The 16837-nt window shown below is 38.4% G+C and overlaps 1 long non-coding RNA gene across 1 annotated transcript in view; it reads right to left on the reverse strand.

Annotated features, from left to right (window-relative positions):
- Positions 1 to 13134: 13134 nt before the first annotated feature.
- LOC148977586 (uncharacterized) overlaps positions 13135 to 16837 on the reverse strand; it is a 97858-nt gene continuing 94155 nt past the window's right edge. Inside the window, exon 3 of the long non-coding RNA XR_016169736.1 lies at positions 13135 to 13180. This is a non-coding gene — a long non-coding RNA (uncharacterized LOC148977586). The remainder of the gene's footprint in view (positions 13181 to 16837) is intronic.

A 16837-nucleotide genomic window follows, 5' to 3' on the forward strand; every position in this document is an offset into this window, starting at 1 on the left:
CTGGCAGCTTAACATAAGTTATTTATACAAAAAGTGACCTTTTAGAGATTTCTTTTTGTTGAGAAGGCCTGATGCCAAAGTGTCATAAAGCACCTAGACTCGTTCTAAAAGTAGCAGTGTCAAATAATTCACATAGGCCTACTTTTGCATGAAGTGTGGGAGGTCATCAAAATGGCTGTGACCTTTGAACCTAGAAACATATATCTCTACCTTTAGTAGCACGTTTTTCTTTTGTGTTAGGGTGGAAAAAGAAAAACATGATATATAACACAACAGCATAAATAAAGCAAAGTAGAAGCAGATGAGAAGAAAATAAGCCTTGTTGCAACCTGTGTTGGTCAGTTAGACTTGTCAAATGAAAAAAAACAACAACATTAATTTACTTTTGACCCACTAGAGTCAAATTTGACAAAAAAAATCTAATGAGAAAAGAGAACAGCAGATAAAAAGAGGTGAATTTATATTACCACTTTTCCTAAAGGGAGGAAAAATGAGGGAACAATTAGAAGGGAAATTGAGAGAATAAGAGGCATGCAACACAGCCTGACGGCAACGACAACATCCTCTCTATCTGCTCAACACAGATCACTGAAATGAACATCTCCCTCCCTACAGCTCATGACAATCTGATCACATGATCGGTGCAGAGCAACAGGTGAGGCTTTAAATAGAGATTGATCAGCTTTCCAAACACTCATGATCTCGACAAACTAATATTTAAAGGTACTTATGTAAGAATTTTGTATCAAAATGTCCAAAAACCACTTGCACAGTGTTATTTCTTTCAATTGTGTACTTTCATTATCCTAAATGTTTCCGAGAATTAGTAAATTCAGAGAAATTCACAATTTTAAATAGTATTTTGCCAGTTGTCACTTGACAAAATATCCACGTTATCCCAGTTTTCCGCTTGTACTGCCATAGTAACCATAGCGACAGATGTGGAAAAACTGCATAATGTTTAGCGGCGCGCTGTTGTTTCGTTTAAACATTATGGACCATGGCAAGCAGACTTTGGGTCAAAAGGATAACTAAAACGACGATCGATATCAGCGTGGCGTTTTCGAGATGCCGAGAGCTCCACGTCCGCGACAAACTCGGACTTGACAGAGAAGCCGCTCTTGAATGTATTTTATTAGGCAGGTGAGTAAATGTACATAAAACTAATCAATGTTATATAGCTCAACATGATGAAATGTTAGAATATGGTTAGTGTTACTCTAATGTTGATTTTACTGCTTGATAGTGTAACGTTAGACCAAGTGAAACAGCGCTGTGTTACCTCACACGTTTAATTCGTCAAATAGGCCTCTCAGAAAAAAAGGTACAAAAGCTGTCAGTGGGGCTGTACCTTTTCAAAAGCTACACTTTTGTCCATTTTAGGTGCTAATATGTACATTTGAGGTGCTAATATGTTCATTTCATGAGTTAATATGTCCATTTTAGGTGTTAATATGTACATTTTAGGTGGTAGGCTAATATGTACATTTTAGGTGCTAATATGTTCATTTCATGAGCTAATATGTCCATTTTATTTTAGGTGATAATATGTACATTTTAGGTGCGAATATGTACATTTTAGGTGCTAATATGTCCATTTCAAGAGCTAATATGTCCATTTTAGGTGGTAATATGCACATTTTAGGTGATAATATGTCAATTTTAGGTGTTAATATGCACATTTTAGGTGATATGTACATTTTAGGTGCTAATATGTCCATTTCATGAGCTAAACTGTACATTTCAGGTGTTAATATGTTCATTTTAGGTGCTAAGTACCACTAAGGTACCAATATGTAGCCTTTGGATACAAAAGTGTACCTTTTGAAAAGGTACAGCCCCAGTGACAGCTTTTTTCTACCTTTTTTTCTGAGAGTGTAAAGTGACCTGTGTGAGTAGTAATTCAGCACTTCCGGGTAGTTCAGTAGAATTAAATGTCCTCATTCCTTTATATACGCGGGATTCGCATGTGGTGCTGATATCTGCCTCTCGTTAGCAATCGCGGCCTGCTTCATACCACATGATAAAATACAATGTTTTTACTTGTTCCATGATACTGCTTATTCACTGCGTCATCAATCTACACCTGTTATTGTAAGAGGTTAGCGACTCCTACCGGCGAAAAAAGTTACATATTGTAACTTTAATGTTTTATGCTAGTTTGAGTCCATAAGCGTGAGCAAAAGTGATGCATTAGCAAACAGCACAGTATTAAAAATACTGTCAACTCACACACAACTTCATGTAGCTTCTCTTTTTAAAATGTCTCTTTTAAACTTGATGATAAACTGCATCTATGTTTTATTCTTAGAAATGAGTTTAAATTAAATTAGTTTTAAATTTCTTTTAAACAAAATGATTTTGCAAACTAGAGTTCACCGAACGAAAAATGTGGTGTTTGAAAATGCTCATATCTTTGTGTGCATATGAAACGAACAAGTTCTAGTGCCCATCAAACTTCAATGAAGTGTCTGTACCCCAAAACTAAGGAAACATCCTGGGCTAAAATAACGAACACTAAGCTTCTGCCTTTGAATAAACAGAAAAAAGATGTACGAGTCCATTGTGGACAATAAACAATCCCTGGTCTTAAGTGTTCCCAGAGGTATGTTAAGGACAGGACGTTTGTTTTGAGGACGTGCTGTAAGTTCTGCTCATACATCTGGGAGCATTTACATGGCCTGCTCTCTGTGGTGTGTCCTCATGGTTAGCAGACACCATGTGCACAGGTCAATGCCAGCGGACTTCCTGCGAGAGAAATGAATGAATCGGCTAAGACATCTAACTCTGATTTATGACCCGAGTACTCAGGGTCTCAGACCCCTTAAGTTCATCATTGTGAGGAGGAGGTTGGTCTTCCCATTGGTTACTGTTGCTGAGTCTCAATCTGTTGACCCTCAAGGCCAAAGACTCTTACATTTGTAATTGAATAATCCATCAAAATGATTGGGGGATTAAGATTTTTTCCTCCTCAAAAATCTTAGAAACAGAGCCACTGTTGAGTTTTGCATGGACAAACACCAATTTCATTATGATACATTTCCAATTGTTCTTGTTATCTGTCTCGCACCTGAAGGTCCATATGGATGCCACACATGAACTAACACAACTCAATTTACGACCCCCTGAAGAGTGTTGGTAACCGTGAAAAAAAAAAAATGAAATCCATCCGTTATTCCTAAACCTGCTTTTCATTCTTCTCCTGCAAACATACTGAATGGCCAAGCAAAGTACGAAACCTCCAAGAAAAACCTCTCATAAAACAATTAAATGAAGATTAATCCTGGATATATTATTTTGATGTGTGCACCACCAAATTCCAAGGAGGAACAGCAGGAAAACATTCCAAAGTAGCACAAATTTACCACATATATTAAACCACAAAGTGCAAAGGAGTGAGAAAGAGGATTTGGATTACCAGTAAAGCCTTATGAAAATGAAATAATGACTTTTTCCCCGTTGCCCTTTGCCAGTGTTAAAGTTTTTAACTTTGCTATAAATCGCAAATTCATCGCTGGGTAATCTAAACGCTTTGAGTTCAGGCCTACAAAAGCATTCCTTCTAATATTGGACTTCGTGGTGGGCTCAATGGTGCTTTGAGGGAAATCTGCGGGGATTGTATCAATGGGCCCTTGGAGTCAAATTAAGACTCAGGGGTTTTAATCAATTCTTTCGTAGTTTTTGACTGTCTCCACCTATTTGGTTGGACAGATCAGAAATGTCCTATCTTGCTTAACATCTCTGGTTTTAAGTCTTTAAAATGCACTGTAACTTTTCCTGTAAAAAAAATATCTAAACAAGATTTACTTGAAGAAATATTGCATGAAACATTAACCGCCAGCACAAACCATCTATTGCCGTCAGTATTTACTACAGACACGCAGTGAAAATTAGTGCTGAATGGGGTTATTTTTGCGGCTGAGCTTATTGCGTACAGCATGCATTTGTAGGAGTTTCCCTTTCAGACGCACAATTTATGGGAGGAGAGTATTTAAATGAATCGTGCGATGTGATTTACTGAGGTTTGCGCTCTTCAATTTACTGGTATCTGCAGCATTATTTCCCACCCCAAAAAAGCATGACTTAAACCAGTCGCTAATTTGGGCTGCTCTTGGATAGCGTTGGTCATTATGGATATGATCCGGCTGCGTCTGTGCAAAACTTTTCCACTCCCATCGGTGCTTTTTGGAATTGCGCTCTTTTCCCTGTTTAGTAAACCTGGCCCTAATGCCTGGTTCAGATTACAACATTTTTTTGTTTGTTATGATAGTCACTGTGTCAGATTACGCGATTTTGACTCCTAAAATCTTAGGCTTGTTTGAGATGCGCCTTGCCTCGCCTGAAATGTAGTCGAGAGTAGGCGGCTGCTGTGAGAGGAGGAGTGAAGAAAGCGCAGTCAAGCCGGACAGATCTCGTTTCTCGCAGTGGATCTGACACTTGTGAGATCAAAGACTGATATCGCGGGATTCACGGGATTCACGCTCGTGCACGTGTTGCTAATAAACTGGATGTGATTTAAGTTCTGCTGCTTTTATGATGAAGACACCCAAAGTACTTGTTATTTAATTACATTCCAAATATGTGTTTACCAATCATTTTCTCTTTAATACAGATGTGTTTTTATATATTGTTTTAATAAAAATGGCATCACATAACACATATGGCACTGTCAGAGAGTTTATTCACCCATACACATAAAATACGATATCAGTTTTAAAATCAAACATTTTAAAAGAGAACAATTCATCACTGTTGTTTAAACCAATAAGCATTAAGCTGTGTCGTCAGCAAGTCGTTTCCCATCATACTTTTGATCACCGCAGTCGGTGGAGAGAAACTGCAGAATCCGACAGGCGCGCCTTACGCTCGCGAGAGTTTTTTCTGACATACGTCGGCACAGTCGACATGACATTAGAGCCAGGCGGAATGCTCTCGGACACATTTAAACGGCATGCATCTGCCGCTGATTGGTTTTGCGCAGATTTTGCTCATCTCAAACAAGCCTAATGTCGTGTCGCGGACAAGACACATGTCAGACTACACGTTGCTTTCTGACCAGTCATCGCATGCCGTCTTTAACAGCGCGCGGGATGTCATCGAGAAGGTGAAACTAGCGAGTGACTTTCGGAAACGAACGTAAACAAACAATGGATGAAGCGGTGAGTGTTGTCTTGGCTGTCCTGTGTTCAGAAAAAAAGAAAGAAAAAAAAAGAGAAAGAAAACCCGATAATGGACACGTTCCTGGATTGCTCGAAGAGGACATGATGGGCTGTCAATCCTCCAAAGAGAACTTGAGGTAAAATATTGTTTTCTTATATATTTTTACTTTTAGTTTTGACATTAGCACCATCGTCTCTTTTTAGTTTCGCCATTTTTGAAAGTTGTGTACGGAAAAGCTTCCGTGCTCCTATTGGTCAACCTCATACATGTGACGGAACCGTCGTGGACGACCGTTAAAAAAAATTTAAAATGCTAGTCTTTTTGTCGTGAAATCGTGAAGCATCGCAGACGCGACGTAGGTTGTCGTCCACTATGACACACTATACGAGATGATACTATCGAATCTTGCGAGATAAAATAAATAGGCTACTAAATTGAGCATGAAATTAAAATTTACCCTATCCATTTTGTGAAAGCATGGTGTAGATATTATTGTGAACAATTCATGGATTTTTTTTGACCTCGTCATGTTTAATTGAACATCTTAAACCCTGCCTCTTCACAATCTATTATAAGCATGCATCCATTTTGGAGTGTGCTGTCAATATCCCTATAAATCCAAACAACAACTGAAGGATAGAATTTGGATGAAAAATTTACATTTTCGAAAAATTTCACTCGTCACAAAATGGAAGAAATGAACTGTCACTACTTTCTTGTACGAATTTCAGTGTTATTTTATAACAGAAAAATAATTTAACCACTTAAAATTATTTAATATTTGTCAAATCAGACACGATGTGTAATATATATTCATGTTCTTAAGGATTGCATATTGACTAAAATTAAAAATGAAATAGATTGTGAATTGATCAAAGATTTATTCGTTTTATGTTTTAAACTGACAAGACGGATAACGGACAGAGAAGCATGCAGTGCAAACCCAGGTTTTGCTTCTTCTGCATGAAAGAAACCCAAGAACCAAATCTCATCCCTTTGTGACTCTGCAGGGAGGGACGAACCCTCATCTGGATCCAATGTCCATGAAGTCTCCACGTCTTTCTGTTCTCCTTTCTTCTCGGAAGGGAATCGTTTTTTCCACTGCTTTATACTTCAAGTACATGGATATGTGACATTCATTTCTTTCCCACCGGCCCGCCAGAAAAGAAGTGGATTTTAAAAAAGAAACAACCATGTCAAGAAGAGCATTCATAAAAAGCCTTCATATGACACATTTTGTCTCCGATGTTCAGAGACAAGAAGACATTTTAGGTAAAATAGATTTTCTGAATAAAATAAAATTGACGTACGCGGCCTTCAGTAACTTCTCACAGTTTGTATCGGACAAAAGGATCGTGCTGAAATTCAAAGGGATCGAGCCAATGACAGTCTCGTGTGAGGCGTTCTCGGCTGCGTCTGCATGTAATACAGTCTGTTTACGATACTGCTAATCAAAACATGGCCTCAAATGAGCACCGACAGCATGTGGGCACCACCTGAGCGTATAAGAACAATGCCGAGGCATCTGCACACATGTTGCGCTCATACATGCGAGTAACATTAACCCCAGCACACTTGCAGAACAGAATCAACCTGGATCTACCTGGATTCCATCAAACGTATATGCACTTCCCGTTTGGCTCCTGTTGCTCATCAACCAAACTCCTCAGGCTTAGTGTAACAGTGTAAATGATATTTACTTGAAATCATCTGCTTTTTGTCATTAATAATCCTCCCCATATGACGTAAGTTAACCCAAACTGTCTGTCAAATCAGTTTACAGGATAAGAACAATCACGCTGTGATTGTTTAAAAGACAGCGAATGCTGCTATTGCTGGTGAATGGAGTCAGATCGCTAGCGTATGTTTCATAGCTGCTAGCCGAAAGCGTTTTAAGATTGCGTTGTAAACCGTAAAGGATGTGGATTTGGGGCGAGTTCACACAAGCACCTGTCACTCGGTTCTAAATGATACAAAGGCTTGGCAGATGCTAATGGACATGTTCCTATTTAGGAAATCTGATCCACTCACACATGAAGTAATCTTCTATTGAGCTCAGTGAGCTTCAGCTTCATGCCAAACATGGTGTCAGTGAAGCCTTTGGTGTTTTTTTTTTTTTGTATATTGGCTACATTAGGGATGTGCGCAACGATTACTTTCATTAACGCTGAAATGGAAATATGCAACCGACTAGTTTAATGCCTGCTACAGCCTGTGCGATTTCAGCAATATAAGATCATCATTACAAATAACACTATACGACATGGATGGTGTCATTTGAATCGTAGGCTACGACATAAGTTAGTAGGCTATACAAGAATAAAACATTAGTGTAAACATAGAGCCAGATGAATTGCACATTTGGCAAGTGTGGTTTTTAAATGGACTGAAAAAGACAAGTAAGCCGTGAGAGGACAATATGGACACTGTCATGGCTAGGGAAAAGAGGCCAACTTGGCATGGCAATTTTGCAAATGGAGCTGAGGCAAGTAGTTTTTACATTTTAGTGCCATGTCACATTGATCGAGGCGCCATTTTATGTTGCATTATTATTGGCTCACATGTTGTAGACATAGGTCGTAGCAGCAAACACACTGTGAGATGATCATGCTAAATGTATGACACTGTCAGATAATTATCGCTGGCTATCTTTGGTCGCAAGACCGTGACAATGGCGGTATTTGAACTTCTCACAGCACGATGTACCACCGTTTAGGAGCCACGACCACAGAAATCACCAAGAATGGTCATCTTTCATCTGGGACAACCCAAAACTGTACAATGTGAACCGGCCATAACATGATGCATGGCAAAATCGCAAGAAAAGCTTGACTTATAGGCTACTAACAACTATATATATATACAGTATATATAGGGAACAGAGGTAACTGTTAAAATAATGAAAGAAATAATTAAAAAAATAAATAAATCGTACTTTTGATTTTAGGGTGAAATATGACCAGGACAATTCATTTGTTTCAAAAATGACACACACACACACACACACACACACAAACACACCCGTCTATAATTAGCCACAGACTTTTCCCGGCAGACATACAAATCTGGGAAAACCATGAGTGTACCTCTGAAACTAATTTGCTGGGCATGACTGACCCAGCCTGGCATAGACGTATCTAGAGGCTGATCTTACAGCAGATACGCCATGCCTTATAAGTGCAAACATTACTCTGACAGTACAGATAATAAGTAGAGAGACAGGAAGTGGTAATGTAATAATAATATCTGCAGTATAATTGGCTATAAAGTGGCACAATAAGGCTTTCTCAGAACTCCCAGACAAATACATTCTCTATTGAGCTCATACTTCACGCCGCGAGGTGAGTAAGGCTTGTTAACTAAACATCTCTTGATATTTGGAGCCAAACCAACCAAACCGAGGGGTCCACAATTAAGACCCAGACAAAACAAGGTACAAAGCCTCATTCGCTTTGTGACTAACCACAATCTGACCCCAGGTTCACCTTGACATGTTCCAGAACCACCCGCTGGTTATCATCCCGCTGTCTGCTGTTCTACTGAGAGCCACTAGAGGCCACCACACCTCTTCTAGAGTAGATTACACAATCATACCAATGATCCAATTCAATAAGAAAACTGTTTGGACCCCAATAATTGATCTCATGTTTGTATCTACATAAACAAAGGTACTGGAAAAGAATATGTAAACTGACTGTTGATTGTTTGACTGAGGCTTGTTTCATAAATGAAATACAAGATGCAATTATGAGTCACAGTTTACTGAGCAAATTTATTTTTATTTGAACACAAACAAACTCTAGAGCTACTCTAATCATCGTCCAGTTATAGAAAGAAATCCTCAGATGTGTGTTGTACTTCAACAGATCGGAGCACATCTGTCCATATGTCACAGTTAGCATGTGATGTTTTATCTACGCCCAATTCATTTTAAAACGCCCAACTACTTTCCCAGTACTTTCCATTTCAGGGTTCAAGAAACCAGGAAATTATAAACTAAATGTTCTAAGTGTCTCTGGCCTGCTGTCCCGGACACAGGTTTAGCCAATGGGGTGAATCTATAGCGGTTTCAACAGAGAAACACTATTACCAGCGTAATTGAGCCCAGGAGCGCTTTCACTCTTTCCAGAAAACTCAGCATCATTATCGTCTATGTTGCAGAAATACTCTCAGATTATCAGTAGAAGACTTTGAAACTAGTGCAGACACTATTACTAACACTTTTCTTGCGATATAAGATATTTAAAACATATTTTTTAAGCTGCACAGATGTTTAGTGACAGAAAAGAGAAATTAATATCAGCAAGAGACCTTGAGGCGATTGAAGCAATAAAAGAATGAAAAATAGACAAAGATGGAGATTAAAACACAAGAAAGAAACTAGATAATTTAAGGAACATTTACCGGGTAACCGTCGCGCCCAGATTTGCCCTGTGCAAAGAAAAATTGGGTATAATAAACAAATAATGTCAGAAAAAAAAAGGATTACAAATCTTAAAGGAGAACTCCGGCGCAAAATGAACCTTTGGTCTAATGAAACATCGGTACCTAGTCAACCGTTCTTGTTTTCATGATAATTGAATGTAAAGAGTCTCTAAAAACTGTTTAGCGTATAACGCTAGTACTGGGGGCATTTACTAAGTAAAAAGAAATCGCTAGTTTATACCACTGACAAGGCTTAAAATAGCCCCACTCTAAAACAGTAACATAATGAGGGTTCCTAAAACGAAGCATTGAGAAGTTTGTAAGTGTACAGACCGTTTAATAAGAAGATAAATTATAAAGACAGACAGGAGCCATCTTAGAAAATAGTCTCGATAAGTCGATCCCCGAACACCGTTCATTCAGTTCAGAAGTTCGCTGAACTTCATACAGTTCAGATCACTCAGCACGACGTTCGTGGTTTGACTTGTCGAGAGACTTGTCGACTCGAGACTGTTTTCCAAGATTGGGGTCGTATAAACCCCATGACCCGATTGAGGGCTACAAAATATTGTAGTCACACGATTTGAAAAATTGCAGTCACACAATATGACATCTCCAAGCATTAATCAGATCAACGAAATCTTCATGAAATACGGATTAGAAGCCACGTATCTGCTTGAAACAAGGTGTTGACGGCTTGATTTTAACCTAAATCTAAAGCAGGTGTCAGACAGCAACCTGTTGTTTCGCTGTGTTACACTCTTGTTGGTTACCAGAACATTAACAGTGGATCAGAAGCACTGAATCTTCTAGAAGCCACCCTGCTTTTCAGCTTTTCCAAAACTTTATTTTCTAACTTTATTCTAGTTTTATTTTAGAATATCAGAAGCACTGGTTCGAGCATTCTAACTTACTGTACGGCTCAGCTGTGAAGATTCTAGAAATTACAAATATTCCCAAATGCAAAAATTTCAGGAGCTATGAAAGATCCCAGAACTTTAAGGCAGTTTCTCAGCTTTTCAAACGTTTTTGACTCACCCTTCAAACGTTTTTTGTCAGCCTTACCACAATACAGAGCTCATATCATTCAGAGCTGCATGTCATTATTTTGAAGTGTGAGGACGGGTTACTTACTGGGGGTCCTGAAAAATAAAAAAAACACAACAAAGAGACGCGTAAAACAAAGCCAACTTTCTTTTCACTTTCAGTTTAACTTAATGATCAAAAATACACTTTCACTTTCACCAAAGAGGAAAACCTCTAAATAAATGTTTCCTGATACAACATGGCACCGAGATGTATGTCAGGTAAGTGTTATGACCCTCAGAGGAGACAAAGAGGTTTAAGAGACACATTGAAGTTTTATGAGGCAGAAAGTTGTTGGTATTTACTGACGTCTAGACGCTGACAGAACTCGCTCCTCTTAAGAGTTTAAAGAAAACATTCACTCAGCACAGTCAAGCTCGGACCGTTGTGAATGAAACAGCTTCACCATTTGGAAAGCATTTACCCAGGTGAAAAAAATATGCTCTAAGAACACTTTGCTAACGTTTCCTATTACGTTATAAAATACTCTGAACGCTCAAAAAATGTTCAATTAAACTAAACTTTTTTCTTGGTTATTCAGATGTTAAAGGATTTGTTCACTTTTAAAAAAACTTTTGCTGATAATTTACTCACCCCCATGTCATCTAAGATATCCATGTCTTTGTTTCTTCAGTCGAAAAGAAATTAAGGTTTTGGATTAAAACATCCCAGCATTTTTTCTCCATATAATGGACTTCAATGGGAACCAAACGGTTCAAGGTCCTAAAGACAGTTTCAGTGCAAACTGTTCAAAGGGCTTTAAACGATTCCAGATGATGAATAAGGGTCTTATCAAGCGAAACGATCGCTCATTTAATAAATAAGTAACAAAGTTTAAGTTTTATAAGCTCAAATGGTCACCTTGCTCTGTACTGTGATGAGCGTTCGTGACTCTCCTGTTCGAACTCGTTCATCAAAACGAACGAATCTTTTTCCGAGTCAATTTGTTCGTTTTGTTCATTGAATGAACCAAATGACTCAGAAAAAGATTTGTTCATTTTGATAAACGAGTTCGAACAGGAGAGTCACGAACGCTCATCACAGAACAGAGCAAGGCGACCATTTGAGCTTATAAAACTTAAACTTTTTTTAAAAAATGAGCGATCGTTTCGCTTGATAAGACTCTTATTCATCGTCTGGAATCGTTTAAAGCCCTTTGAACAGTTTGCAGTTTGCACTGAAATTGTCTTTTTGACCTTGAAGCGTTTGGTTCCCAATGAAGTGCATTATATGGAGAAAAATGCTGGAATGTTTTCATAAAAACCCTTTATTTCTTTTCGACTGAAGAAAAAATGACATGGACATCTTGGATGACATGGGGGTGAGTAAATTATCAGCAGAAGTTTTTTTTAAAGTGAACTACTCCTTTAAGTAAACTTTCACTTTTATCATTCTTCTAACATTATGGGAATGTTCTCATTCATTTTAAAAGCATTATTAAAGACCATATAACTTTGATCCCACATTCAATTATTGTACAGAGAAACGTTCTGAGAATGTTAACTGGGTAAGTGCAAAATGGTAAAAGAGAAAGAGTTTGACTGTGTGTGTGTGTGCTTTATGGAGTTAACTGAGGAAATTTAAATTGTTTAGTAAAAAGATTGATCTTTCAATTGATGAGGGCTGTATTTGAAAGAGCCCTTTTTAACGATTGAGTTATCATGGACGCATGCGACCCATAATGCTTGCGCTGATTAGTCTGCTAAATATCTTCCAGCTTTCCAACCATATTTTCTCTCACATACTCTAGAGAAACAAACAAACTGTTGTGCAACAGAGAACCTCCTCCATCCATTTCCCCACATTCAACTCTTCCCGCCCGCATTACGACCCAAACTACAACAAGCACGCACTGTTAAACAGAACCATGTCTCGCAGACTTAGTGACAAAATGACCCACTATCTCTATGTAAATAAAGTGTTCTGCCAGCGTTTTAAGTTCCTCTCCCAGGGCAGCGGAGCTGGAACAAGTCTGAAAAACAGATGTAAAGAATTGCCATCCTGTCCAAATGCCAGTTGCATGGGAACTCCACGGTCGGAGATATAATCCGATCTGGTTAGGAGGTGAATATAGGTTCTGCCGCACAAACCGTTCACGTTATCCAAAGATAAGGCATACTTAAGGTCCTTAAGGATAAAGATATTATCCTCACAAGCTGTACCGATGGCTTCTAGAACAAGTGACGCGACAATGAATCATTCTGAATCTGGGCCCTTGAGAGCATCATGAGTGTCTACCGCACGGCTCACTTAGAAATACATCAGCGTCTTTATTTGTCATCATCAGTCTGAGTTTAATACCTCTGAATCATCTGAGGGTCGGTGACTCAAAACCATATTCAATGAGGATTTCCTCCCTGTCACATCTCATGATTGTGATTTAAGCACACTATATAGTAATAATGTTTATAGAAAGGCACTATACATCAAGAACAAGCTACATAAATGAAGAGATGGCACTCACCGGGGTCACCTCTTCTGCCCATCCGTCCACGTTTCCCAGGAGGACCTGAAGAGACAAAGAATGACTTGATAAATATCTTGAATACATTTTGCAATTGATTTGACTTGCATTTCTGAGTCATTACTGAGGTTTCAGAACACATGGATTTATTAAAAGGATCTTCCGATCAGATGTTTGTTGAATCCCATGTGAATGCTGTTAGGGTTTAAGTCCAATGACGAAGGAGGTACAAATAATGACAGTCTTTATTAAACATAAGCCAGCAACTTGAAACAGTGTGCCATGCACAAACAATACCAGACCAAGATTGGGCAAAGGTGAGGAACTTAAATACATATACTGATAAATAATAAACAGCTGTGAGGATTAAATTCATATCCATGGTGGAAATATGAGAACAAATGAACACAATAAAACAGGTGACTAAACAGACTGATAGAAAACGAAATTAAAACTAAGCATAACCGTGGCAAACGCTGAGATGCAATAATATGAACTTAGTTCATTTAAAATATTGCATATATAATAGTCAGTTTCACAAAGAAATGTGTTACTTTTGACAACCAAATCAACACCAATAGGATAGTACCAATAGGATTTTTAATGTGACATTATTTTCATGGCAATAAAAATTTTTTTGTAAAGCAGCATTTAGCAGAACGTTTTGGTTAACTTAATCTTGCATTTTTATTTGATGTTTATTGTATTATTTTGAGATCAAACAATAATTGTACCCCTTGTTAAAGTTAATGTAAAAAATCTGATTCTCATTAAATATACAACCGAAATGAATATCATCTTACCTGATAGTAAAACAAATATTGTTTGGATTATGGAAATACAAATTTTAACTGCGAGACTTGGAGAGATTTAAATTTGCTTCATTGTCTTGAAAATAAAATAATAATTATTATTGTCAATCTAAAAATGATCATTTATTTTCTCCAAGCTTAATATTTTTCCGGAGTGAAATCCGACCTGGACATTCCGTGACAGTTTTCATGAGATTCACGCTAACAGAAGTCCATATGAGCCAAATGGCAGTAACTTGACCTTGGCAGTAGAAAGGTGTAAAAATAGCACTACATGTGTGATAACCAGAACCATTTGAGTTTAAACTATGGAAACGATCAAGATTAGGTTCAAATCAATAGTTCTCCGATAAAAGCAGATGAAGTGTGTATATCTGTACATGAGGCATCTGGGCACCTCGCATCACTTCCTGTATATGTAAGTCAGAACAAAGCAGCCGAGGGCATACCTCCCAGACGGTAGCCAGGTCCCCCTTCTACCCTCCTCTCTGTTCCTCTGGTTAACCGATTAACCCCCTCCTTCTTTCTGTCCCTTGGGCACTAAATCACTTCCATCAACCTTTTTTCCCTCCCTTAGGTACTGTGAAATAGAAACCATACCTGAGCTTGGCAGGAGAGGGGGATTCTGGGATGCTAACAAGCTTGGGTCGCAGACTCACTCTTCTTGTTGGCATTATTGTTATTGTTCTAGGTTAATCAACCCCTGCTGGTTTAACCCCTATTAGAAAGATTGTCAAGAAAGGGTCTCAGGGTTTCAATTCCCCGGTGTGGTTCACTTTACTAAATCTAGCGCATCCAGTCTCCTTACAGGAATGTTCAATGTTCAATACGACTTAAACTCCGTCGCATCTGTGACATGCACTCGAATAACACAGGAAATACATTCTACATGTCTCAGTTATTTATCTATTCATTTATTTTTGCAGTTCTTGTCTTTTCATTATTATAGGACAGTGAGTAGACAGGAAGCGAAGTGGAAGAGGGATCGGGAAAGGTCCATGAGCCGGAAATCAAACTCGGGTCACCCGAGCTGCCCACAGGGCTATCAGCACCGCACAGACGATGAGATCATTTTCACCTTGACCGCAATGTTTCATTCTCCATCATTCAAAGCATATTGCCTGTACGTAAATCAGCTTTAACGTATATGTCATCGCTCTATCGCCTATAGGCCTATGTCACACTTCCTGCTTCCGGAACGCGGAGTAGCGATAAACAACTTCCGGTCAGTATTTCTCGATAAGGATTTAGATTATCAACCCTAATGTCTAAACCATCCGAGGAAGACTGACCATGAGCTATGAGGTTGTGAAACGAAGGTTTTTGCTTCTGTTGAAGATATAAGTTTGTATGAAATCAACCTTGTTTAAAGAAAAACGTGTTTTATCTGCATCTTATGAAAAAAAAAAAAACTACACTACCCACGATCCTAAGAGTAGTAGCAACGTCTGCTGATTGGTCCCCCTGGAACTCGCTGTTACCATAGAAACGTTTACCTTACTGGCGATTGGGTTGCTCTGCATCAGGACGTAGACAGGCATAGCTCAGCTTTCACGCTTTCACACTTGAGAGTTTTCATTTACCATCCAAAGCACATTGTCATGTGACTTCAGACGGGTTGCGGAGAGATTTGGTCCAGCGGTATCTAGGGCTGTCAAATGGTTAATCGCATCCAAAATCAAAGTTTTTGTTTACATAATATGTGAGTGAACTGTGTATAATTATTTTATATATATAAATACACACACATGCTTGTATATATTTAAGAAATATTTTCATGTATATACTGTATAAAGATTTATTTATATTATATATAAATATAAATATTTTATATATAATATTTTTTTCTTAAATATGCATGCATGTGTGTGTTTTTATATATATATATATATATATATATATACAAAATAATACACAGTTCACCCACATATATTATGTAAACACAAACTTTTATTTTGGATGCGATTAACCGCGATTAATCGTTTGACAGCCCTAGCGGTATCTATCGGACTCCACCATTGTAAAAAGCTAACCTGAAGAGCCGTATCCCTACTAAAAGACGTACTTCCGTTCTTCAATTTTTTCGTGACATAGGCCTATTGCCTCAATGGTGTACAGTGTCTTTGGGCGGATTGCCAACAACAGTCCTTTTAGGATTGTTTGTGAATGGAGGCCCTGTTTATACCTAGTATTAAGATGCATTTTGGACCAGTCGGTCAATCGGACCACAAGTAGACAAGGGAGACACATTCCCGTTTACACCTGGTGTCTTTTTTGTCCACTTTCAACCACTTCTGTCCAGATTTCTTCAAGGGTAGGGTCTACGGGTGGTAAATGTATGGGTTTTTCAGATCTTTCGATCTAATGGACAAAATAAGCTTGCGCGATTTATATATAAACGCGCCTGGCGATGAGAAAAAACATACCGAGAATATCAGCTTTTGTTTCTGCTCTGACAGCCACAAGACGACAAATTTTAAATCCCGTCTGGTTAGAGCGCTTCCCATAATGTTCACGTGTTAGGTCAGTAGGCGGAGAGTAGGCGTCTTTTGTGGCTGTTTAAACGCATTCGCCCAGATGGGTGTTTACACTATGAAAGCAATCCAGTTCAGTGCGTTTTCAATTAGCTCTGCAAGTGGTCAAAAGTGGACAAGCTCAAAGTATTTTACACCTGAATTTAGCCTTGTCCACCTGTGACCCAATCAAACAAAACACATCTTATTGCCAGGTGTAAACAGTGCCAGTGATTTAGGAGTCCTCTCAACTACCCCAACACAGATTTAGGAGCTGGTTTTAGTGCTAAAATGCTTGCTAAACAGCCATTATTTTAAGAGTTTCTCCTAAATCGACAAGTTAGGAGCTACTTTTAGCCTTAGTGGCACTGAAATCA

The sequence above is a fragment of the Pimephales promelas genome, chromosome 9 (genome assembly GCF_988280905.1).
Source record: "Pimephales promelas chromosome 9, fPimPro1.hap1.1, whole genome shotgun sequence".
NCBI lineage: Eukaryota > Metazoa > Chordata > Actinopteri > Cypriniformes > Leuciscidae > Pimephales > Pimephales promelas.